The sequence below is a fragment of the Podarcis gaigeae genome, assembly GCF_964106915.1.
Source record: "Podarcis gaigeae genome assembly, chromosome: 6".
Taxonomy (NCBI): domain Eukaryota; kingdom Metazoa; phylum Chordata; class Lepidosauria; order Squamata; family Lacertidae; genus Podarcis; species Podarcis gaigeae.
The window spans coordinates 41,734,108-41,758,017 of NC_139682.1; the positions used below are offsets into that span (position 1 = coordinate 41,734,108).

The 23,910-nt window shown below is 44.6% G+C and overlaps 1 protein-coding gene and 1 long non-coding RNA gene across 3 annotated transcripts in view; one reads left to right on the forward strand and one right to left on the reverse strand.

Annotated features, from left to right (window-relative positions):
* The first annotated feature begins 8,494 nt into the window (after positions 1 to 8,494).
* The window catches only part of LRRN2 (leucine rich repeat neuronal 2), a 160,027-nt gene continuing 144,611 nt past the window's right edge, over positions 8,495 to 23,910 (forward strand). The window contains exon 1 of one of the 2 annotated variants that reach the window (XM_083745704.1): positions 8,495 to 8,925. The gene's annotated coding sequence lies outside the window, so the exon portion shown is untranslated. Of the gene's footprint in view, positions 8,926 to 8,978; positions 9,345 to 23,910 lie in introns of those variants that run through there. The other variant, XM_083745705.1, reaches the window with a different exon arrangement.
* LOC310847682 lies at positions 9,240 to 12,944 on the reverse strand. Its single transcript, XR_014565963.1, has 4 exons — positions 12,896 to 12,944; positions 10,845 to 10,955; positions 9,924 to 10,133; positions 9,240 to 9,724 (listed from the first exon to the last, which is right to left on the reverse strand). It is a non-coding gene; the product is annotated as an uncharacterized lncRNA (long non-coding RNA).

Genomic DNA, 23,910 nt, shown 5'->3' on the forward strand with positions numbered 1-23,910 from the left:
CTCACATCATTACACTCCAAGCAGTTCTTGCTTCTTCCATGGCCTCAGTCTTGAATGCCAGCAGAAATCTACCATGGCCCTGTGTCCCACTGCTCCAGCTTGCTGCATTTTACAGACTTTCTCTTTTCTCTCCCAGTTCACATCCCAGCCAACTGCAATCCTAAACAACACTCTTTCCTGAATGGAAAACTGGTTTGGCTTGTATTTTAACACTTTGCTAAATCCAGCATCTGACAGCCCATGCTATTACTCCAATAATTTTTTTAACTCCAACACCCATTAGACGCAATAAATTAGGGGGGAATTTGGAACCCATGAGTTTAGGGGAGTCGGGGCACCCACAAACTCACAACCAATGCATTGCAGTACTGTATATGACTTATTTCAACATGTGGAAGCCAGCCCTACTATAGCCCCACCAGCTTATTCTGCCAAGTGGAGTCCTGGATGTCTATACCACTCTTCATCTGAGGATCACAGGGCAGTTTATGAAATAAAAAGCTTTCTGCTCTGTTGTAAGTTGAACTCTGAAGAAACCTAGGGTGCCTGTGCGCATTTTCTCCTATTTTTTGGAGTAAAGCTTGGAAACATTGTTGTTGTTGTTGTTGTTTAGTCCTTTAGTCGTGTCTGAATCTTCGTGACCCCATGGACCAGAGCACGCCAGGCACTCCTGTCTTCCACTGCCTCCCACAGTTTGGTCAAACTCATGCTGGTAGCTTCGAGAACACTATCCAACCATCTCGTCCTCTGTCATCCCCTTCTCCTTGTGCCCTCCATCTTTCCCAACATCAGGGTCTTTTCCAGGGAGTCTTCTCTTCTCATGAGGTGGCCAAAGTATTGGAGCCTCAGCTTCAGGATCTGTCCTTCCAGTGAGCACTCAAATATAAACAAAGATTAGAAAGACAAAGGCAAATACAAGGGCTTCCAATGCCTACCTTTCTAGTTTATTTTCCTTATTTTAAAATCTCCTTATTTTAAATCAGTCCCTTAATTGGTCTCAAGACTGAGTCAGGATGTATGAATAGCAGGAAGATAATAGTCCTTGAACCTCTGTCTGCTTATTAAAAACATGAGATCAAGGTATGCTTGAAGGGCTTGCTGACAGAAACAGAAGTGCTTCCATTTATTCTTCCATCTCTTCGGTGCTTGAGAGCTTGCTTGAAACAGACTTCCATCTGAAACCCAGCAAGCAGCCCAATCCTTTTCTGAGTGCTTAGAACAGCACAGAGGTGAGGGGTCACCTTAGTGCAAATCAGCTCAGCGTAGCTGCAAGGTGATAATGACCTTCCATCCCAAATGGGTTCAGTGGAAGTTACTGTTAGAAAAGGCACTAATCAGTCTGCAGGAAAGGGGTAAACAGAGGCTACACCCACACCTGAGAATTAGCTGGAGTCACACAGCAATAGCCAGGCTAGTCCAGAGGCAAGAATTCAAGATAATATCGAGTGAATAATAGAAGGTGGAGAAAAGAAATAGGTGTGAGGCTCAGTAGAGCAGGGACAGACAGACAGACAGGCAGGCAGGCAGGCAGGCAGACAGGACTAATCAGAAACCTGCTCTGAAAACCCCTTGCTGGCAAAAACTCTCTCAGGATTTTATATAAGTATAAAGTGCATCAACTCCAGCCAATTAAGAGCAAAGGGTGTGAAGCAAAGGCAGACACTGTGTTACTGACAAATCCACCAAAGGGAGAATTGGATTTTAAATTCTCAGTTCCATCAAAATAGAACGGAATTTTTGGTGGTATTCAACTAACTTTTATTCAGAGTACACCCACTGAAACTAATGACCATGTTTAACTTAGGTCCATTGATTTCAATGGTTCCACTCTGGGTAAAGGTTAGTAGACTACAATTTGCAGAATACACTTAGCAAAACCCACCTCACTTTAGTCGTATGTGCTACATGCTCATCCAAGGAGTGTTTTCTAGTGCCATGGCAACAAGCATTATGAATTCTTGCAATATCATCATTCTCATCGTATTAATCCTTGTGTGCCACCAGGCCACTCCTTGTCAAATCTCAGAACAACCTTTTCATGACAAGTCCTGCTTAAAATTGTGAGCACATATTCCCAAATCCACTAGAATGGCTAAATACTTACAACGTTTGAATACAACCCCCATGCTGCAGTGCAGCCTTGAAGAAAATATTCCATGATAATGACTAAGCATTGATGCATTGATGTGAGAGTACAAACAACATGGTGGATTTCAGCCTCAGGTAAAATTACATGCACCAAAAATATCTAGAGACTTGAATTAAAGTGAATGCAGTGAAGAACAGAAGCCTACATAGAACCACTCAGATTTTGATTTGGGCAACTGATTTTCCTTGAGAATCCATGAGGGGTTAGAATCTAGGAAAACACACTTTCTAATGAAGTACATTTCACACATACCTGATTATGCTAGCATGTATGCACCTCACAAACACTGAAACTGAGAGTTATGTGCACAACTTTCTGTCCCAGCACAGATTGACTTTCTGATCCAGGATTGCTACCTGTGTGCAGATTATGGTTTCCCACATCCTGGAAAACCTTTGCATTATAATAGATCAGGCATAGACAAACTCCGGCCCTCCAGATGTTTGGGACTACAATTCCCATCATCCCTGACGACTGGTCCTGTTAGCTAGGGATGATGGGAATTGTAGTCCCAAACATGTGGAAGGCCGGAGTTTGCCTATGCCTGTATAGTGTACCTCGGTTACAGACGCTTCAGGTTACAGACTCCACTAACCCAGAAATAGTACCTTGGGTTAAGAACTTTGCTTCAGGATGAGAACAGAAATCGTGCGGCGCAGTGGGAGGCCCCATTAGCTAAAGTGGTGCTTCAGGTTAAGAACAGTTTCAGGTTGAGAATGGACCTCCAAAACAAATTAAGTTCTTAACCTGAGGTACCACTATAACAATCATGTGTTCAGTTGCAATATAGACATGTGAATGACATGCTAAGCCCAGCTCAACACTCTAAAATATTTTGCTAGATCTATCTGCGCTGGATCCACCTCCCCATCAGTTCTGATGAGCTCATGAGCAGAAGGATCCAATTGTCATTGCTCAGATTGGAGGCATGGCAGAACATGTGCCCCTTCTCCAATCTGTCACTGACAAGGTTGCTCATTCCAGGACCAGCCACTTACAGTAGGAGTCCCCCAAACTTCCACTTGCCCCACTGCTTTCTCCCAGGGAAATCCAATCTTTACCGCTGAATTGCAGCTCCAAGCACTGTTTAGATCTGCTATAAACCAATTTTATTTTTTAAAACCTAAGCTGGGTGGTGGTGGGACTTAACACCTTCCCCATTCCAAAACCTATCTCTGTACCAACAAACTAGCTTCTAACAACCAGCTCTCATAAAGAAGCATTAACTGACTATGGAAGAACAGGAATGCACTTTTGTCTGATTCCAAACTATGATCAGCTCTTGCTTTAGGGCAAAGTCATAGCAACAAACCTTTTCACAATAATCCAACACAACACCCTCCAGCAACAAGAGTGTCCTGTCCATCCCTTGCAAAATTAAATCATTTGGAATTTTAGAATAAGAGCTCATGGCAGACCCCTTGAATTCCACGCATGAAAATACGCAGACATTGATTTTCTCTGGGCCAGAACTGCGATGCAAGGTAGCCCAGGACACACAACCATTCCTGTGCATCTCCAGGCCAATGGGTTCATTTCATTGTTTCTCAATGAGATTTCCATTTGGAAAACCCATCCATCTTTGGGAAAGCATTTCAGTAAAACACATGCCTTGAACAGAACTAAGCTAAGCTAAAATGTTGTGTCCCAGGCTTACATTCATTCTGACCAAGTGCAGCAGAAGCCATTTAAACTGAGCTCATGGGCCTTATCAGGCACAAAGAGTACTTTGCTGCAGCACTGCCAACAAAATCAGGTCATTGCATTCACCCCCCCCCCAACCCTCTAACATACATGTGTTCTTTCTCTTTCCTCTCTAGTTCACTGCCCTCAGGCATATTGTTAGGAAGGAGACCAAGTCACCATCTAAAATCTAACATGCAAAGAAGGCAAAACAAGAAATGAGTGCCTATTCTTAGTCACTGTTGGTGCTCCCAGGAGCCCCAAAACTGTTGTGACCCCATCAACTTTGACTCAAATAACAGTGCACTGTAGGCAGCACAGGTTTAAGGCTTGAGGGGGGGGTTCAGATGAAGTGAGACCCCATTCCTCTGGAAGCCTGGTGGGCTTATCAGGCTGCAGAGGCAATGCTCTGTACAGCCCTTGGCAGCTGTGTCCAGCCACACTTTTAATTTCCCACAGTGCCCCAGACTGACACTGTCAGGGGCACTGTCAAAAATTAAAGGGCTGGCTAGATCCTTCCTGACAATGCTTGAAGTGCCAAGTCAGGAACTTTTAATAGAGGTGCAGGGTGGACCATAATAGTGGGTTCTGCCAAACCGCTTGGGCCCTGGCAGCTGACCAATGATGCCAGGTGCTGATGCCAGCCCGATCTGATTGGGGGTCATACCCTGGAATTGGCTGCTGCACCTTCCCATTTTGCCTCAGGTGGTGGAACAGGATGGGCTGCCCCTGCCCCTTATGTAGATTTGATTATTTGGTGAACCAGGGTGTGCACAGAATGGAATTTGAGCAAGAGTGCTTATTGGCGCCTTCATAAAGCTGATTTGAGAGAAAGCTTAGAAGGACAGCTAAAAACAGACTCACCGCCGATGCTGTCAAAATTGTGTCAGCCTTTGTGGTGCTGCTGACTCTGAGATGGAGGTGACAGCCCAGCATTTCTCAGCTGGCGGTTTCTTCCATCGTCCTCGCATGTTGAGTCCCACAGTTTGCAAAATAGCTTCTAAACAAAAGCCATGGTTAGGGCATTAGTGGTCTTTTGGATCTCAATGAATATTTAGCTATAAGGAAATGGAGTTGATCTTCACCACCACCCCACTGCTTGCTGCGAACTCTCATGGGCCTTCAAGAGGGTGAAGAGCTCCAAGCTCTGATGTTATCTCTATTTCTAGGCATAGGATTTAGGGCTGCCTTTGCCAGCCTGGTGCCCTCTTAGATATTTTGGACTACAACTCCCATCAGCCCTAGTCAATGGGAGTTGTAGTCTTAATCATCTGGAGGGCACCAAGTAGGCAAAGGCTGATTCAGAGTACTGGATGCCGTGCTATAGTACAGGATGTCAGGGGCTCAATGTCTAAGCTTAAGCTTTTGCTGGCCCTGACTCTGGCAATGATAGTACCTCTGGAAGAAAAGGCAGGCTTTTCAACACCCATGGGGCAAGCAGTGGGTCCCAACCTGAATCAGCAGCCCATGTGGTAAAAGGTATCAATTCAATGAGTGACATAGGAGATTTTTTAGCAGAGGTTGGATTGCCATCTGTCATGGATGCTTTAGTTGAGATTCTTGCATTGTAGGGGTTTGGACTAGACCCCCAGAACCCCTTTCAACTCTACAGTTTTATGATTCTAAGTCCTAAGTACCCAATGTATACAGCACACTCAATGAACTATTATATTGTTTTAGGATAACAGGATTCTTTCTAGGTCTCTCCAGTATGGTAGCTAGCTCTCTGTGTTATGTCATTATAGGGAAAGGGCCAGAATTAAATCCATAGATATTTGAAACGGGTGTACAGGAGAATTAGCAGGAAGCAGATCTTCTGAATCAGCTCTATCATAGCTGGGGAAGGTTGGTGTTTTATTCAATTTTACTGTAATGTGATTTTTAAATGTTTCAATGTTTTATGCTGTAAGCTGCCCAGATAACTTTCTATAACGAGTCAACCTATAAATAGCATAATGAATAAATGAAGCATGTGGTTTTGAGCTTAGGTTGGCTGCTGAGACACATTTTCTTCCTTTAACACGAGATTCTCTTTTTCCTCTTTCTTGGACAGCAGCCTGAGCTGCTCCATTTCCTCTGCATCAGTATGTATACATGGGTTGTCTAATGCGAAGGGCACACTGACCTGCATCACATCTTGTTGACGTTTCCCTTTAGAACTCCTGGTACTGTCTTGCAGCAAAGAAACATAAGGCTTCTCCTACTCCATGCGTGGGGCACTTGGGGCCCTCTCTGTCTAGCCCTTGAGACATATCCCTTGCTGGCCATGCTTCAAGCTTTCCTCAGGGGTTATAGGGCAGGGAGCATGCAATTGGTCTGTTTCTGGACACAATTCAAAGTGCTGGTTATGATCTATAAAGCCCTGCAAGACTGAGGTCCAAGCTATCTGAAAGACCATATTCTGTCATATAATCTGCCCAGGTTCTGAGGAAGGAGACACTTTGCTCAGTCCTGCCACCCTCACAGCTAGAGATGCAGGAGAGGGCCTTCTCAGTGGCTGCGCCCAGACTTTGGATCTCCTTCCCTAGAGAAGTTAGACAGGCTCCCTCCTTGTTATCCCTTCTTATTCCAACAGACTTTTGGGAACGGACCGCTTTTAAGGGAAGGGCTGGCACCATGCTGGTTTTAGTGTAGTTATCTGTATGTTTTTAATAGTTCTTTTAAATTTGTATATAGTTTTAATTCTATTAACGTTTAATCGTTTGTAATTATTTTATTTTCTCTGTTTTTAGCTGTTCCTATTTTATCTGTAAGCTGCCTTGAGTCCCTGGTAAGGAAAAAAGTGGGTTATTAATTACTATTAATATTAATATTGTTAATTTTCCCCTGATTGGATTGTGTCCTTGAACTCTGATAATGCTTCTTGCTTTAGAAAGAACCTCTTCACACAGGATATAGTTAAATTTTGGAACATGCTCCCACATAGAGGCAGCAATGTACATGGCTTTAAAAGAGAATTAGACAAATTCGTAGAGGAGAGAACCATCAAAGACTACTAGCCAAGATGGCTGTAATATGCCTGTACAGTTGGAGGCAGCAATGGTGCTGAATACCACTTGCTGGAAACCACAGAAAAGGAGAGGGCCCTTGTGCCTGAATCCTTCTTGTGGGTTTTCTCCAGGCATGCGGTTGGCCACTGTGAGAACAGGATGCTGGAGTAGATGTCTTTCGTGGCCTGATCCATCAGGCTCTTCCTGTAGTATGGTGTCGTGGTTAAGAGCAGTAGACTCGTAATCTGGTGAATCGGGTTCACTTCTCCGCTCCTCCACATGCAGCTACTGGGTGACCTTGGGCTAGTCATACTTCTCTGAAGTCTCTCAGCCCCACTCACCTCACAGAGTGTTTGTTGTGGGGGAGGAAGGGAAAGGAGAATGTTAGCTGGTTTGAGACTCCTTAGGGTAGTGATAAAGTGGGATATCAAATCCAAACTCTTCTTCTTATGCTTGCATTTGCGTGCATGCACACACACAGGCTGGGAGCCTCAATGGCACCCCTCTGGAGGCTTCACCTGGGGCAAAAAACCTGGCTCCCCCCCCCCAGGTACGGCTCTGTCTTCAGCACTTTTCAAACGGATTTCCCCCCACCCCTTTTTGCCATTGTCAACTCCTTATTATTGCTGCTCAGGAGGAATTTTAAAAACATTCCTGTTCATCCAGCATTTGGTAGTTGAAATAGACTGTTCCTGGAAACCTTGAAATGGTTGGTTGTGAGCAGTGCTTTTTTATTTTTTAGGGGGGAAAGACATCCGTACTCACCATGAAGTTGTTACAGTAAGTGCCACATTCTTAACATTGGGGGGGGGGGGAGGTGCCAGTACTGCATACCCTTGATGACCCCCAGAAAAAAGCACTGGTTTGTGAGGATCTTGGGATTGTGTTTAACTTTCTTTTTAAGAAAGTCTTAATGTTTTAATTTATATTGTTTTATGGCTTTGTTGCTTGACATTTTATTAATAATATTCGGCATAGGAGTTGTAACAACAGTGGCTCCTTAGTGGTTGCTCCCCATTTGCGAAATGCCCTCTCCAGTGAGGCCTTCTGTCTCCCTCATTATTGACTTTCAGCAGAAAGACATTCCTGTTTACTCAGGGATTTGATGGGTTATAGGCAAGACTGGCCATGGCAACCTTGAATTTACCAACTGTGAGGGTATGTGATTGCCTTTTGATGTTTTTCAATGTTCTAAACATTTTAAATATGTTCGTTTTATTTTACTTTGCATTGTTTTAACATTCCCACATCTGCCGCCGTGGGCTCCTTTGTGGGTGAAAGGCGACATATGAAAGTAATAAATAAAATCAAGTTCTGGCTCTCCTGCCTTGATCTCCTCCCCCCTGGGGTATTTGTGGGCTCCCTCACCCCACGGCACACGCCTGGGCACGATCTCTGGCAACTTCCACCCGAACGCCCAGAGATGGCAGCCTTTGCCTGGAGACAGCTGCTCTCCTGAAGCCTGGGCTCTGGCTGCCAGCAGCCTGCTCTGCCAGGGCGTCCCCACCATCACCACTGCCTCTTGCCAGGCAGGCAGGGCCCCTCTCCCGGGTTGTTTACCACAGCGAGCCGGCTGGTGCCTCAGGAGTTAAGTGGCAAAGCAGGCAGGAGCTGATTCAGGTGGGTGGCACATTGCAGTGACAAGACTCCAGCTAGAGGGAAGGAGGGAGGGAGTCTAGAGGGAGAGGAGGCGGAGGAGGAGGGAGGTGTACACGGTGGTGGTGGTGGTGGCGGCGGCGGCGGAGAGGAAAGGAGAGAGAGAGATCGCAAATAAGATGTAAGAGGGGGAAAGGAAAGAGGATCTTTCTCCCCGCCGCTTCCCCAACAACTAGCTGGAAAGGAGAGAGCGAGAGCGCGCGCAGGGAACGAGGAAGGAGGGAGCCTCGGAGGCAGAGCCCTCTCCTGCCATCCTCTCCGTCCGGGTGGGGGAGTCTGGGCAAGCTCCCGAGCTTCGTCTGGGCCCCGGAACCGCACCGCCCCCCACTTGCCGCCGCCGCCAGCCTCCTTGTGTCTGCCAACTCCAGGGATCCGTCTGAGCCAGATGTGCGTGCCTCGATGGCAGGGAACAGCAGCTAAGAGGAGAGGAGAGAGGAGAATCCAAGGGTAAGTTGAGCTCCTTGTCTTTTACCCGTGGCGGGGGCATTGGAGGGGGATGGCAGGTGTGTGTGGGGGGGTGCTTCTCAGGGGCCGACGGGGAGGGAGGTTTGATTTGACGGACACCCTCTCTGGGTGGGTTTCGCCCGTGCGCGCTCTCCTGTTCTGGGAGAGGCAGAAGCGAGGAAGGGGGTTCGCGCGGGGATGAAGCCGCTGCCGTGTCGCTCTCGTGTCTCGGATGGTCTGGTTTTGGGTGCGGGGAGCGGATAAGAAAGTCAAGGCTGGAGGGAGACGCGCTAGGTGGGAAAGAAGAGGGCGCTAACCGACTGCGAACTTTCGATCCGGATTTCGCGCCCGGTGGCGGCGTAGATCCGGAGTCGATCCTCTGGAATCCGAGGCAGCTGTACAGAGCGGGCGTTCTGATCCAGGTGTGTCCGAGTCTCTCTTTCTTTCTCTCTCTCTCTCTCTCTCTCTCTCTCTCTCTCTCTCACTTATCCAAGGGGATGGTGAGGAGGCCAAACTCTGGTCTTGGCGAATGCTATCAGATAGCGCAGAAACCCCTCGTCCGACTGGGGAGAGGTTGACTTGGGTGTTCAATCCGGAGTGGCTCCCGTGGAGGGGGTGGTCCCCGTGTGGGGTGGGGGGAGGAGGTTGACACCGGTCGTCTCTACATGTAGTCACAGGATTCAGCCTCCACTCCCCTGGCGGAGAGGCTGAGGCTCGCTTGGCCCCGCGCATTTCACCCGACGTACCTTAGGATCTCGAGAGGTTGCCTGGGCTCTGGCCGTCTAGCCTGGCAGTCTTCATCCTGCGATGGTGCCGTAAACGAAAAGGGCTCTGATTACAAACATCATAATACTCAGGAACAGCTGGTCGAGAGAGTGAAGTGTGCGTGTATGTGTTTGTTTGTTTGTGAGAGAGAGATGGGTGGTGGTGGAACAGGAACTTGGTGCATTAGGAAGCCACATTGGCTTCTGCAGACAAGCCAAAGAACCACCTTCGCTCACCATTGCCAACAGCCCCCTAAAGCCTCCTGCAATAACCCGGCGATGGCTGTCTGTCGTCATCCCAGAGAGAGCCAGGCTAGCCTGCGAGGAAGCGAGAGAGGAAGGCGGTGGGGGTCGTCAGCTCTGCCGAAGAGTTGCTGGCGGAACAAGTGCAGGCGTTGGAGGGGGCTGTGATTGCTTTTGCTCCTTCCTTCCCTTCCTTGCGTGTGCCTGAGGAGAAATACAGCCCTGCCGAACCCTTTCCCTGTTGTAGTTATGGCATCTTCTACCCACACGTGAAGAGACTCTGTTCAGCCCCGCTCCCCTTTCCCCCTGCAATCCTGCTTCTGATCTGCAACCCATCTTGGGAAAGCAGTGTATCCCTGTGGCGAGGCAAAGGGAGTTTTTCCAACGGGAGCTTTCGTCACATGAAATAGATCTGTAAATAATTTGTATTTCTTTCACTTCTATGTTAGATCATGCAGTTAGTTAGATTAGATCATGGCTCTGAAGCAAACCTTCCCTAGTAATGGAGTAGAAGCTCTCTCTAAGGGGAAGGCGGGGGACATTGGAAAAGGAGGGATATTTTTTACAGTGAGCATCAGGAAGTCTGTGTGTGCATAGTTCCCCTCATAGCAATCAGATCACTTGCCCCCTTTCTTTCTTTCTTTCTTTCTTTCTTTCTTTCTTTCCAGATGCATGGACCTGTATCTTTCATTCTCTCATCCTTTGCCTAAGGCTGTGTGCACACTATACTTTTAAAGTGCATTCAGCGCACATCCCCTCAAAGACTCCTGGGCTCTGTAGTTTGTTAAGGGTTGCTGGGGATCGCAACTCTGCGAGGGGTAATTTTTTGAGGGGGAGAATGTGTTCTAAAGGTGTACGCACAGCTAACTCTCTCTACAAAATCTCAGTGTCAAAAGGCATGTGTTGCAGGGCTACCGAAGGGTCCTCCCCCTTGCCTCCAATGCAAGGCTCCTGGCACAATGATGCTCTTCTGTCGAAAGGGAGTGTGTTTCTCCTCAGCAGTAGCCGATCCTTTACAAGCTGTTGCTGAAAAAGTGAAGGAATTTGACCTGTGTTAGCTTTCCTTATTAGTACCTCTAATGTGTGCGCACGCTGTGGAGGGGGATTTGTACACAGAAAGGACGCCCAAATGACTTGCCCTTCATTTTGTATTTCCTGTGTAACATTGGCAGGTGGAACTTACATAGCTCCACTAGGGTGAGATGTATGACCACACATCTCACCTTGGGGTGGGGGGGGAGAGAGAAGTGCATAAAGCAGGAGCGCAAGTCAGTCACACTTCCTTTCCTCCCCCGCTTCTGTTAAATGCCCAAGTTGCTCTTGGGTCTTGATCTGTATGGGTGCTCTGCATGCTCAGCTCTCTCCTCACTAGGCTCTCAGAGTCTCGGATGTGCTCTTGGAAGGAAACCATAATCAGATGGCTTGGGTGGCCACTGCTTATTGCCAGCCAGAGGAAGATTCAGCTCCAAAAGGTTGCCCTTCGCTCTTCTAATAGGAGGTATCTGTGGCTTGCTGTCAGAATATTTGGATATCTTGAAAAAGAAGGGTCTTGGTCCCAGGAGGTGGGCAAGTAGATATCTTAGGGACTCAAAGTAAGGCAAGTGAGGAAACGGACCTGGAGGTATGCTGAATTTTCTGTGATGATCCTATTTCCCTTATTTAAGCAACAGTCAAGCTGCTGTTTGCCCTTGAGATCAAGGGACTTCTGTGCTCCGCTGAGCATCCAGCAAGAAGGCAGGCACGTAGAAGCTTTGCTAAGTAAGCAGGGCTAATGCTGCAGTTTGTCCTTCCTTCATCAAGTGGAACAAATTCCATTCTAATTCCATTCCTCCCTGTAGGAGGAAACTCCAGAGTGACTTCCCTCCCTGAATATGAATACTGGGAACCCAGTGCAGAGAACACACCTAGCTGTGGCCTCAGGAGTTTCCACTGGCAAAATGGCCCAGTGATTGGAAAACAGCCTTTTCCCATAGAGCTCCTGCCAGGAGTTCTCTCTGCACATCTCCCCTGTTTGTGGGTCAAGAGGTCTTCTCACCACCAAACGAACCTCTTGCCTCCGTTCTCCAGCCTCATGATAATATACTGCAGTGTTCCTTGACCTGGTGTCGCTGTTCACCTTGGGGAAAACCACCCTCTTTTAGCTGACCTAGTTCCGCGCTACTCCATAGCCTTACATCTTAAATAGTGACACTTACACTAGTTCAGCATCAGTGTTAAAAGCAAGTGAAAAACTGTCGTTGCTTTGCATTGATACAAAATGACTCCACATGAAGTTTCTGTGCTGACAAAATTTATGGAGCAGGAGAAGCCAGGTAGCAGCAGGGCAGCTGAGTTTCTCAGATCTCTCAACCTTTATATGTGTTGCCTACATATATTATGCATGCTACACCCGTCCAAATTCTGGTAAATGTTGGCATGCATGTGCGATTGTTAATAGAGAGAGAGAATGGGAAATGTTAAGTTTCTCCAAATTTTGGCAATAACATATATGCTGGATTTAAAGCAACCTGGGAAGAAAATTGAAAGATTTCATTACATTTTGGTAGTGCAATGTTCCAAGAGAATATTAGAGACAACATGAACCACTGTTGTTGCCATTGTGCGAGTTATTGAGTTTCACTGTATTTAGCTTCAAGCAAAAACAAAACTGAATTGTTGTGTTGTTGGGCCCAAGGACTCAAGGAAGCAATGAAGCTGTCATGACATCTTCTGTTGGACCAGTTTTGAAATTCTGAAAGACTGACTAGCTCTGGGCAATGTAATTTACTAAAGCTGTTCCACCAGCTTCTAATATCTAGTATTTGTATAACACACCTCTGAGTGTCCAAGCACCTCACATACATTTCCTCCAGCAATTTTTGCAACAACCCTAAGTGGCAGATCAGAATTGTTACCATGAGTTCAATGAAACATGAGAATGGCATCTATGTGTGTACATTTTGGCAGCGAATGTGGCACCGACTTACCAGAACCTAGATGCTGGGGGATATCCTAGTGGGTTCTAGAACTTTCTTCTATGCCTGCACATACTCAAAGGCCTCACTGCAATGTACACATCAACAATGTCATTATCACATGGCCTTTATTACATGCTGGGGGGATTAGTGAATGAGGCCACTGCAGCCTGGGTTATGAATCTGCATATATTCTTTGAAATCAGTGCAGTCCAACCTAGCAGGTTTTGCACATATGATAGAAAGGCTGTGAGGCTGTTCTAGAATTCAAGAAATTTTGGAATCCAGCCTGGAAGTTTGTTGCAAAACAGATTTTAAAATCTGCCTCCTCCAAAACCAAGTACCAAGTATACTATTCATCTCCACGTGCTAGTCTACAGACCTCTAAATATCCAGAGCAAAGGTTTCTTCTTCGCTTCATGAATTTCTTCACATATGTTTTAGGTTACTTGGTTGGATTTGTTGTTTGTTTGTTTTGGTGTGACCATGTTGGATTTTGTGAATGAGAAAGGTGATGGATTTTATTGGTTGGAGTTTCTTTTAGTGGGAGCAGTCATAGAGTACAAGCTTAAGGCTAATGCCTAAGTATTCACTCCTGTCCAAAGTAGAGTTATATGCTGCTTGAAAGATTCTCTTCAGCTGAGGCTGGCTCAGTAAAAGGTGACACCTTTCCGTCCTACATAATCTTACATAGAACTTCCGCATGAGCCTGGTGAAAAGGTTTTCTGCTGAATTCATTCATGTGATAGAAGGCTTTTTTGAAGAAAAAAGAAAGAAAAAGAAAAGAAATAAATATCTTCTCTCTTTGTTCTTCTTATCTCATCCTATAGCAGCACAGTTATATTACAGAAACAAGAGGTGCACAGGACCTTTAGTCAGGGCTGGCCCTACCATTAGTCAGAGTGGCATGATGACTTCAGGTGGCAGATGCTGAGGGATAGGAAATGGGAGCAAGGTATTGGTGGACAAGACAGTTTATGCCACATGGCATTTCCTGAACCTTCTAAGCTGCCCTGTTGCCCTCATGAACATTGGAGGAGTTTGTCCTGTTGCCAGTGTTGAAGGACGGTTCACCCACTAGCCCCAGCAGCTTTTGCACATGGTGCCATTTTGTCTCTTGCCTTGGGTAGCAAAATGTCTTGGGTGGCCCAGTTTTGGCTTTAGTGTGATTTATGTTATGTAATGAAATCTTTGTTTCTCTTAATCAAAACAAGACCATAGATGGTGATAAGGGTAACAGGTATCTAACCCCTGCCTTTTACAGCTATGCCTATGATATCAGAAAATATGCCAATTAGTTTCCTTAGGATCACCTTAACTAAACTGTTTCTTCCTGGGAAGTGTCTTCTCAAAATATTTTTTTCCCATAAGTGTTTTTTCTTCTGCTATGGTCTGTTCTCAGATGTACCAATACAACAAGGTCTGTCTTATGTTCTACTCTTATTTCTGTTTTCACATCAAAGGCTTCCTGGGATAAACTGTTCCTTCCTGCTCTTTGATGTATTTATTTCCAAAGACTGTTTCATGCAGAGCAACTGGTTGTGTTATGGCATTTATTTTTATACACATCTGCATGTCTGTGCCAACCACCTTGAATGGTTAGACAAGATTCTTCATAAAAGATAGATCTGAAGACACCAGAGAGGCATCTTCAGCGAGTTTGGTATTAAATGAATGAAGAGCTATATGGAGTTTTCAATTATTGCTTCCAGATTGATTTTCATTCTGTTAACATTATAATGCCAGACTACAATTTATTACAACCGGACTTTGCTTTCCAGTGGCTCAAATATCTTCTCTGCTAGAAAATTATTCTCTAAGTATTGTACCTATGCAAGCACATGTCCTATTACAAGAGCTTATGGCACACGTTAGGTCACAGCCACACTTTAACAGTCATGGAGATTCCCAAGGACTGTTGTTTGTTAGGGCTGCTGGGAATTGTAGCTCTGTGAGGTCAACATTTTTCACAAACTCCAGCTCCCAGGATTCTTTGGGGAAAGTTATTCTCCTGTACTGGTGTGATCCTATAAGAAATTACTCACTCTTGGTTCCTCTTCAACCCATTTTGGCATAAGCAATTGAAACAAGGGGTAGAGTCTCTCAGAAACAAGGGGTAGAGTCTCTCAGAAGCAGAGCCAAGAGGGTTTGGCCAGCCATGAATTAGTATCCAGTAACTCAAGCTCAGAACTCTCCTGTTTATTAACCACCCTTGGTTGATTTTTCAAGCTTTCAATAATCTGAGGCCATGAATAAATAACCTGTTGCAGGGTAGCCACAAGGTTTTCAAAATGTGTTTTCTGTGCTGTTAGTAAATCTAGAAATCACTAACCTCCTTCTTAATCCAGATTGCCATTCAGGTCGATGAAAGTAAAAAGTGAACTAATTGCTACACAAAGACTCCAGATCTATGATAGTGTCTCATCAAGTCAAAAGCTTCAAATGTGGTTTGGAAAGTCTGCTGCAACCTGAACTGTTTTCATATGCCATGGGATCATATTATCCATCACACACAACCAGAGATACATGTCAGTTCAAGGTGACAAAATAAATGTAGTTGACTGATGAGGCAGACATGGTCCAATAATAGATGGAGAAATAATCTGGGAGTCCTCTGAAGGCTCATCCAGACTTCTGCTTGTCCTCCTTTCTTCTCCCAGGGAAACCAATCTTTACCAGTGGCGTAGCGTGGGGGGTGCAGGGGGGCCGGCCGCACCGGGCACAACATCTGGGGGTTAGGATTAGGGAGCGCAAATCCGCAGGTTAGGGGGCGCAAATTACTTGCCTTTGTTGGTTTCTGCTTCCTTCACTGAGCAGCGAAGGGCTTGTCACAAGACAATGTTTACATTCCACAGTCAAATGCTGTTGGGTTTTCTCACGGGAAAGGAGACTGGATGTGACGTACACTGGTTTCCTGTTTTTCACTGTTCTTTGCAGTTCAGTGTGTTGTTCTCTCCGTGCTTTAGAGGAGAGAGGATGCTTTTCTCTGCTCCGGCAGAGGCAAGATGTTTTTCTGTAATCTACCAGCTTTGAAGTGTAAATAAAGCAATATAGAGTATGTGGCACGTACTCCTCATCCTTCCGCTGTGCACGGGACGCTGCTCATTACCAACACTTGGTTATGGGCCCAGAAGTCGAATCGGAGTGCCGGCAAAGGATCGGAATGCAGAGGGACAGATCGGAACGGAATCTGCTCTGCGCGTCAAGATGATTGATGAGGTATGTGCTACTGCTCTGGGCAGCCTGCCAGCTTCTAATTAATGGCTTTATGGCTGGACTTTGAACTTTTAAGGCCGTTTTGCCGGGCTCAAAGGAACAAGCTCCTATGCTGGGGAAATCGAAAGTAACTTTTAAAAGTGCTTTTGGAATAAAGCAGCTGCAGCAGTCACGCAGCATGAATTTAAGGCAGCAGAGAGAAAGCACTTTTGAACTTGCCTTTGGAATGAGGTTTGAAGCAGCTGCAATTAAGCAGAGTGGCACAGGCTCACAGGCAGAGGCTGTTTTGGACTTGCTTTTGGAATGAAGCAGCACAGACACAGCTTGTATGAAGCAGCCTGATTTAAAGCAGCAGAGATGACGCAGAAGGCTAATGCCAAAGTCATGATGGCTAGCTGCAGAAGGCTGGATGAGGCAAGTGGGGAATTTGATGCCAATCAGCCAAATGCTCAACTCACAGTAGCCAGTGATACTGCCATGATTCAGAATGGAGCAGACCGCCAGGGTGCTAGCTGCATGGGCAAGGGGGAGACTTCACAGACGTCATCCCATAGTGCAGTGGAACCACCAGATGGCGCCAAAGCTTTGAAGGCAGTGAAATGCTACTCGTGTGGACGTCTAGGCCATATGAAGAGGGAATGCAGAAAACCCAGGGCCAAGACAGAGCAGCGCAGCGAAAGCTCATCACGTGGAAAAGGCCGAGGCAAAGGCAAAGGTCCGGTGTCCAGGACAACGCAGCACAAGGCAATGGTCTCACGCTTCACTCCAAAAGTTGCAGAGGTCCAGAAGACGTCTAGATCTTTCTTCGTTGTTGATTCAGCAGCGACCCATCACATGTGCAACGATAAGCGACTGTTCGTGTCTTTTACACCGCAGGAAGGGGCGATTCACCAGGCGGATGACCACACAATTCCCAGTAAAGGCTACGGAACTGTTGTTCTTCACAGTTTGGACTTATCGATACAGGATGTGCTTTATGTGCCAAATGCCAAGCATAATCTGCTCAGCGTTGGACAGCTGAATGAGCGGAAAATTGACGTTTCCTTTAAGAACAAAAGGTGCATCATCACAAAGAAAAATGATTATGTATTGCATGCTGAATATGTTGATCGTTTGTATGTTTTGTATTTTGATGATGTTGTGCAGGATGATGTTGTTGCATTGCAGGTACTAACAAAAGTTTGCATGCAGAATGTATTCACGATTTTCATCGAAAATTTGGTCATTTGCATTTTGAGGCAGTATCTAAAATGCCTGCCTTGGTTGAAGGTATGACTATTAAACCCTGCAGGTACCATATGAAGTGCAAGGCATGCGCAGCAAACAAAGTGAAAATGGCTGCGAAAGGTAAGGTGTCTAGTAGGCAAGCTACAGAACCATACCAGGTTGTTCATGCTGATTTGGTTGGACCACTAGCGCCCTCTTTGGGTGGAAACAGGTACTTCATGGTTCTCATTGATGCATTTTCCAGGTATATTTATGTGTACAATCTCAAGCAGAAATCAGAGGCTTTTCCTAGGTTCAAGGAATTCTGTGCTTGGTTGGAAAATGTGCATGGTAAGAAGATAAAAATTCTTTTCACTGATCGCGGGGGGGGAATTCACTTCTCAGCAGTTTGAAGCTTTTCTGACTGAGAAAGGAATTCAACACGATTTGTCTAGTCCTCGCTCGCCATGGCAGAATGGACTTTGCGAGAGGGCAAATCAGACATTGCTTCAAGGGTTAAAAACCTTGCTGCATGATGCAAATCTTCCAGAGAGTTATTGGGCCGAATCTCTCTCGTGTTTTGTTTACAGTTATAATCGCAGGTTATCTTCAGCGATTGGTTGTACCCCCTATGAGAAGATGTTTGGCAAGAAGCCATACATCAAACACATGAAAATTTTTGGTTCTGACATGTGGGTTCACTCACCACAAAGCTCCAAGTTAGACAAGCGTGGATTGCATGGTATCTTTCTAGGTTATCAGAAAGGGTCTTACAGAATAATGATGACTGACTCTAAGACAATTAAGCTCACAAGAAGTGTTGAGTACAATGCCAAGTGGGGGGAGAATGTGGGAATTTTCCAATGTTATCCTGATGACAGTGATGAGACTGAGGATAGTCAAAAGCAACCGCAACAACCCACACCCACTGATGAAGGTTCTGATTCTGAGTCTGAAACTGAATCGGGTGATTCAGAGGATTTCAAGAGTGCGAAAGCCTCTATGCGACCCTCTGAAAGCTCTGATCAAGAATTAGAGGAACCATTGTTCACAATAGGTCACTTTTCTCCTAAGAAGGAAGAGGAGAGTATTGAAGACTTAAGACTAATTCGTAGGTCACAGAGAGCCACAAAAGGCAGACCTCCAAAGAGATTTGCTGATGAGTTTGCTAAGATAGCAGTAACAGCTGTTAAAAGCTCCAAGAAGGTATTTGAACCTTCAAGTTTCCAAGAAATCCAGGATTTGGATTCAAAGGAAGCTGAGCCATGGTTAAATGCCATGAAGGCTGAGCTTGATTCCTTGGAAAGGAACAAAACATGGGACCTTGTTCCAGTAGTTCCAGGAATGAAACTGCTTGGAAGCAAATGGGTCTTCAAAGCGAAGACAGATCAAAATGGCAAGATAGTCAGACACAAAGCCAGATTGGTAGCCAGAGGTTTTGCACAGGTACCAGGTGAAGACTATCACGAGACCTACTCACCCACCGTGAGGTATGAGAGCATTAGGCTTATGCTCAAGCTAGCTGCAGAGGAGAATCTACACATTAGTCACCATGATGTGAATACAGCTTTTCTGTACGGATGTCTAGATGAATCACTTTATATGCTTCCACCTGATGGCGTACAGGTAAAACAGGGATTTGTTTGTGCTCTGAAAAAGTCCCTTTATGGTCTCAAACAAAGTGCACGGTGTTGGCACACAAAACTCACTGAAGTATTGTTTTCTCTAGGTTTTAAGCAAGGGAAAGCTGATCCATGTGTATTTGTCAAAGAGGAGGGGCAAAAGAAACTGTATTGTTTGTTTTATGTTGATGATCTTTTATTCTTTTGGGAAGATGTCACAATGTACAATAACGCCCTAGCTCAGTTGAAAGAGCACTTTGACATGAAAGATCTTGGTGAGGTAAACAACTACCTATCTCTGGAAATAGAGAGAGATCAAGATGGTAACATTCTAGTACACCAGTCACGTAAAATTGCTGATGTGTTAAGCAAACTAAACCTGATGGATGCTAACCCTGTAGACACACCGATGACAACAGGTTATCAGGTAGATGACACTGAAGAAGCATTTTCTGACACTACACTGTACAGAAGTGTGCTAGGCAAGCTAAACTTCATTGCCAGATGTTCAAGACCTGACATTGCTGTTAGCTGTAATTTGCTAAGCAGACAAGTCAACAATCCTACTGTTAAGGATTGGAAAGCTCTGAAACGCATAGCGCGGTATTTGAAAGGCACTATGCATTACAGACTGAGATTTAGCAATCAGAAGTCTGGTGGTCTTGAGATATTTGCAGATGCAAGTTTTGGAAGTGACACTACAGACAGGAAAAGTACGTCTGGAGTTTGCTATAAGTACAATCAGGGTCTATTTGATTGGTCATGCAAGAAGCAAACAACAGTTAGCTTAAGTACTTGTGAAGCTGAACTGAATGCACTGTCTTATTCACTTAAGGATTGTGAATGGTTGTTACAATTGTGCAAAGACATGAAAATTCCTGTCAAATGTCCAATCCAGGTTTACCAGGACAACAAAGCATGTTTGGCTTTGCTGAATTCTGAAGGTTGTAAGCAAAGCACGAAGCACTTGCAATTAAAGTTGCAACATGCTAGGGAACGTATTCAAAAGGGACTCGTAACGTTGTCCTATATGCCAGGTAATGAAATTCCTGCTGATGTATTGTCCAAGATTGTATCAAGGGATCAACACTGTACCTATGTGCAGAAGTTGGGTTTGTACTGATATTGTACGAACACGCTGCCCAGTGATGTTCACAGAAAGGGGGAGGATGTTGGTTTCTGCTTCCTTCACTGAGCAGCGAAGGGCTTGTCACAAGACAATGTTTACATTCCACAGTCAAATGCTGTTGGGTTTTCTCACGGGAAAGGAGACTGGATGTGACGTACACTGGTTTCCTGTTTTTCACTGTTCTTTGCAGTTCAGTGTGTTGTTCTCTCCGTGCTTTAGAGGAGAGAGGATGCTTTTCTCTGCTCCGGCAGAGGCAAGATGTTTTTCTGTAATCTACCAGCTTTGAAGTGTAAATAAAGCAATATAGAGTATGTGGCACGTACTCCTCATCCTTCCGCTGTGCACGGGACGCTGCTCATTACCAACAGCCTTGCCCCGGGTGCTGACAACCCACGCTACGCCACTGATCTTTACCACTGAATCAGAGCAAACATCAATTGGGTTTGATGTTTAAAGAGCAGGTTTTCCCAGGGAAAGTGGTGGGGAAAATAGACAAGTGCTTGGACCTGTGTTTTCTGGGCATGGCAGGGGTGAAACTAGGCTTCATTTCACCTGGGTCAAAGACCCAGTTTGGCACACCTCCCATGCACATTTGCACGTGCACACGCACAGGGGGGAGAGAGAGGGAGAGATTGGGAGCCTCAATAGCACCCCTCTGGAGGCTTCACCCAGGGCAAAAAAACAAAACCCCTGGCTAAACAACACCACCCCCACCCCTAGTAGCTATGGCTCTGGGCACAGGACAAGCAGAATTGTGAATGAGCCCTAAATTGCAAAGTACCTCCAACTTCAGCAGCAGCAGAATCTTGCTGTGATATCCTGTGATATCCAGAGGCTTCTTCTGTTATCATGAGATAAAAGGTCTACTGCAGGTCCAGCACCTGAATTATCTGCATAGCAAGTAGAAGAGGAATTATGAGAACAAGGGGATATGGCTTGGAGTCATGAAATGAGCATAGGAAAGGGGATAAAGTTCAGTAAGTATTCTGGAAGAGCAGCTTGACAATCAGATCTGTTAGCCCTATAATAACCTCCTTCTGCTTCCTGCATTTAAAACTAGGTTGGACACAACTGATTCTTAGCTGGAGGGTGTAGACCTCAGCCAGGATAACTTGGTTGCTTGCTGAAACATTGAATTTAGAGGAATCACCATCAAATTACATTATGCAGTCCTGTCCAAACTTGGGATTTTGTCTAAGGCATTTTACAGGGCAGTCCTAGATTGATGTGTATAGGATTTCACCATCATTTTTTTTTATAAAGTGTGGTGTTTTCTGCTTCTTTTTTTTAAAAAAAACAACAGTATTTTTATTTTTGAGAACATAATTTGGATGCTTCATACAATATGATGTTGGAGAATTTCAGTTCTAAAAACATTGTGGTAGTGATTGTAGAGAAAACCTGAAAGTATTCTGGAGGAATGAATATGGGAGTTCCAACCCTGCCCCCTCCAATCAAATGTGACTTTCTGATAGAATTTTTTCCTGTAGGAATTACTGATCACCTGTAGCTGTCACCAGGAATGGCAGTGATTTTATGAGGTAATCCTAGAATCTTCAAAACTAATGAGAAACTTGGCACAATCTGGAGAATTAGAATGTTTTGTACATTTATTTATCTTAATGGGTTTGGGCCCAGTCTCGTATGTTGTAAAATGCCACCATTTGTAACTAATTGTCACCAGACGTATTTGATTTGGTTGTATAATTGATTCTACCAGTGGTAATGCTACTATAGAAAGATACAGAAGTTATAACACTTCATTATACAATCATTACTGATACTATATATTATTCAGTTTTCCAGGCAATAAGAGTTGTTCTGCAACCAACCTCATAGAAGCAGAAGGTATTTCATAACTAAAAACTTGCTATCATTTGTGGAGCTCAGGGAACAGTTGGCATAGCAGGTAGCAACTGATGCTATTTTGTCTGCGCAGATACAATGATTTTTGTAATCACATATAAGTTGTTGGAACAAACATCCAGCCACATTAACAGGCATCCGTTTTTGATAAGTCTCTCATTGAATTGTTAACTTGGGAAATAATATTGCAAGAGAAATTGTGAAGGCCAACAATTTGAGGTCAAAAAGAGCTGGAAGGGTGGAAAAGTTCCTGAACAACATGGCTACTGGCCAAGAATTTAACTGGATTTTACTTTACACAAGAGGCATACCTGTCTACTGGAAGTTTGAAATGACTGAGAGATGATGGATTGCTCCATAATTTCCTTGGGGCACAAAGCTGGCAAAAGTCAGTTACTGCTTTGGTAAACACTTAGATTGTTTGAGCAGATATCCTCCTATCTGAAAGGATGTTATCCTACATCTCCACCTCTCTGCTTCTTGGTCTGTCTAGCTAGTGATGCTATACTTTTCTAGTCTTACCACTGAAAGCTAATCAAGGGTCGACAATATGCCTATCAGGAAGAAATTTTAAACAACACAAAATTTGCCCCAATATCCAGTTGTTTATGGTAAAGGCAGCTCACTTCTATTAACAGCAAATTGAAAAAAAATCTACAGTCTCTTAAATGCTACAACTGTGTTGTGAAAAATCTGGAAATTGCAGAAAGAATTAAATTGAGAAACATCTTTAAGAGATTGGCAACTAACATTTATGTATTTTTCACTCTATAAGACACACTTTCCCTTCTAAAAAGTAAGGGGAAATTGTATGTGCGTCTTATGGAGTGAATGCAGGCTGCGCAGCTAAGCCCAAAGGCAGAACAGGGAGACGGAGTGCTGCACAGCGCTCTGTCTCAAAGTTCTAACTTGGGGATGGCTGCGCAAAGCCTCCACAGGACAGTGGGGTGAAGGCACCCTGCTGCCCTGCGGAGGCTTCAAAGGCTGTCCCTGAAGCCAGAAAAGCAAGAGGCTATCCCAGACGCCAGATCCCTCTTGCTGTTCTGGCTTCTGGGGTTCAGAATTTTTTTCTTCTTATTTCCTCCCCCCCAAACTAGGTGCATCCTATAGAGCGAAAAATACGTTATTTTGGATAAAAAGGTTTTTATTTGTCCATAGCTAAAATTCTGACAATCAGTTCCTTTGTATAGTTTTCTTTATTGCAAAATATGATTAGCATTTCTGTATTATATATATATATATTTAATACACACAGTCTTGTGCCAAGTCTGTGATGTTTTAAAGTACCCTGAATTAGTCCCTTCACATCAGAAGCAAGCCTCTGGTCTGCATTATCAAAGACCATAGACTAGGGATGGACAAATCTGACAATTTCTCAATTTTTAAAATTTCAGTTCTTCACATTGCCATGTCATTTTTGTGGAATTTCCACAAAAATAAGGCCCTCATGAAAATTCATTAGCATTTTAGTGTGAATTTCTTGTAAAATATACAAATTTGGCATTATTTCACATTATTTCAATAAACATTATTTCAAAGTATATTTCCCTAATATAGTGTATTTTGTATGTCATGTGTATGAGTTTTAGGCACATTTTCTCTAGTATATGTGTTTTTTGTACACATCACTTGGCCAGAGAACTGCTTTGCAACATTTGAAGGAGTGCAGATTTCAAAGGATGATTATATTTCAGTCTGCATATTGTTTCAGAAAGTGTGCATTAGTAAATTCATCTTTAATTTCTTCCCTAATCCCATCATACATCCTGGACTGGCTTTTGAGCTATATGAATGGATACTTAAAAACAACTGATACTTTTGTGATGCTCAGGAAATCCTGTCGTTCAATTGCACTTTACTGTGTGTCTATATACCAGATCCTCAGCTGGTGTAAATCCGTTTGTCTCCAGCCAATCTTCTTGGTATTGCTGGTTTAGATCGCATGAGGATTTGGCCTATAGATACCTGGGGCCTTCCTACTGGGGCTT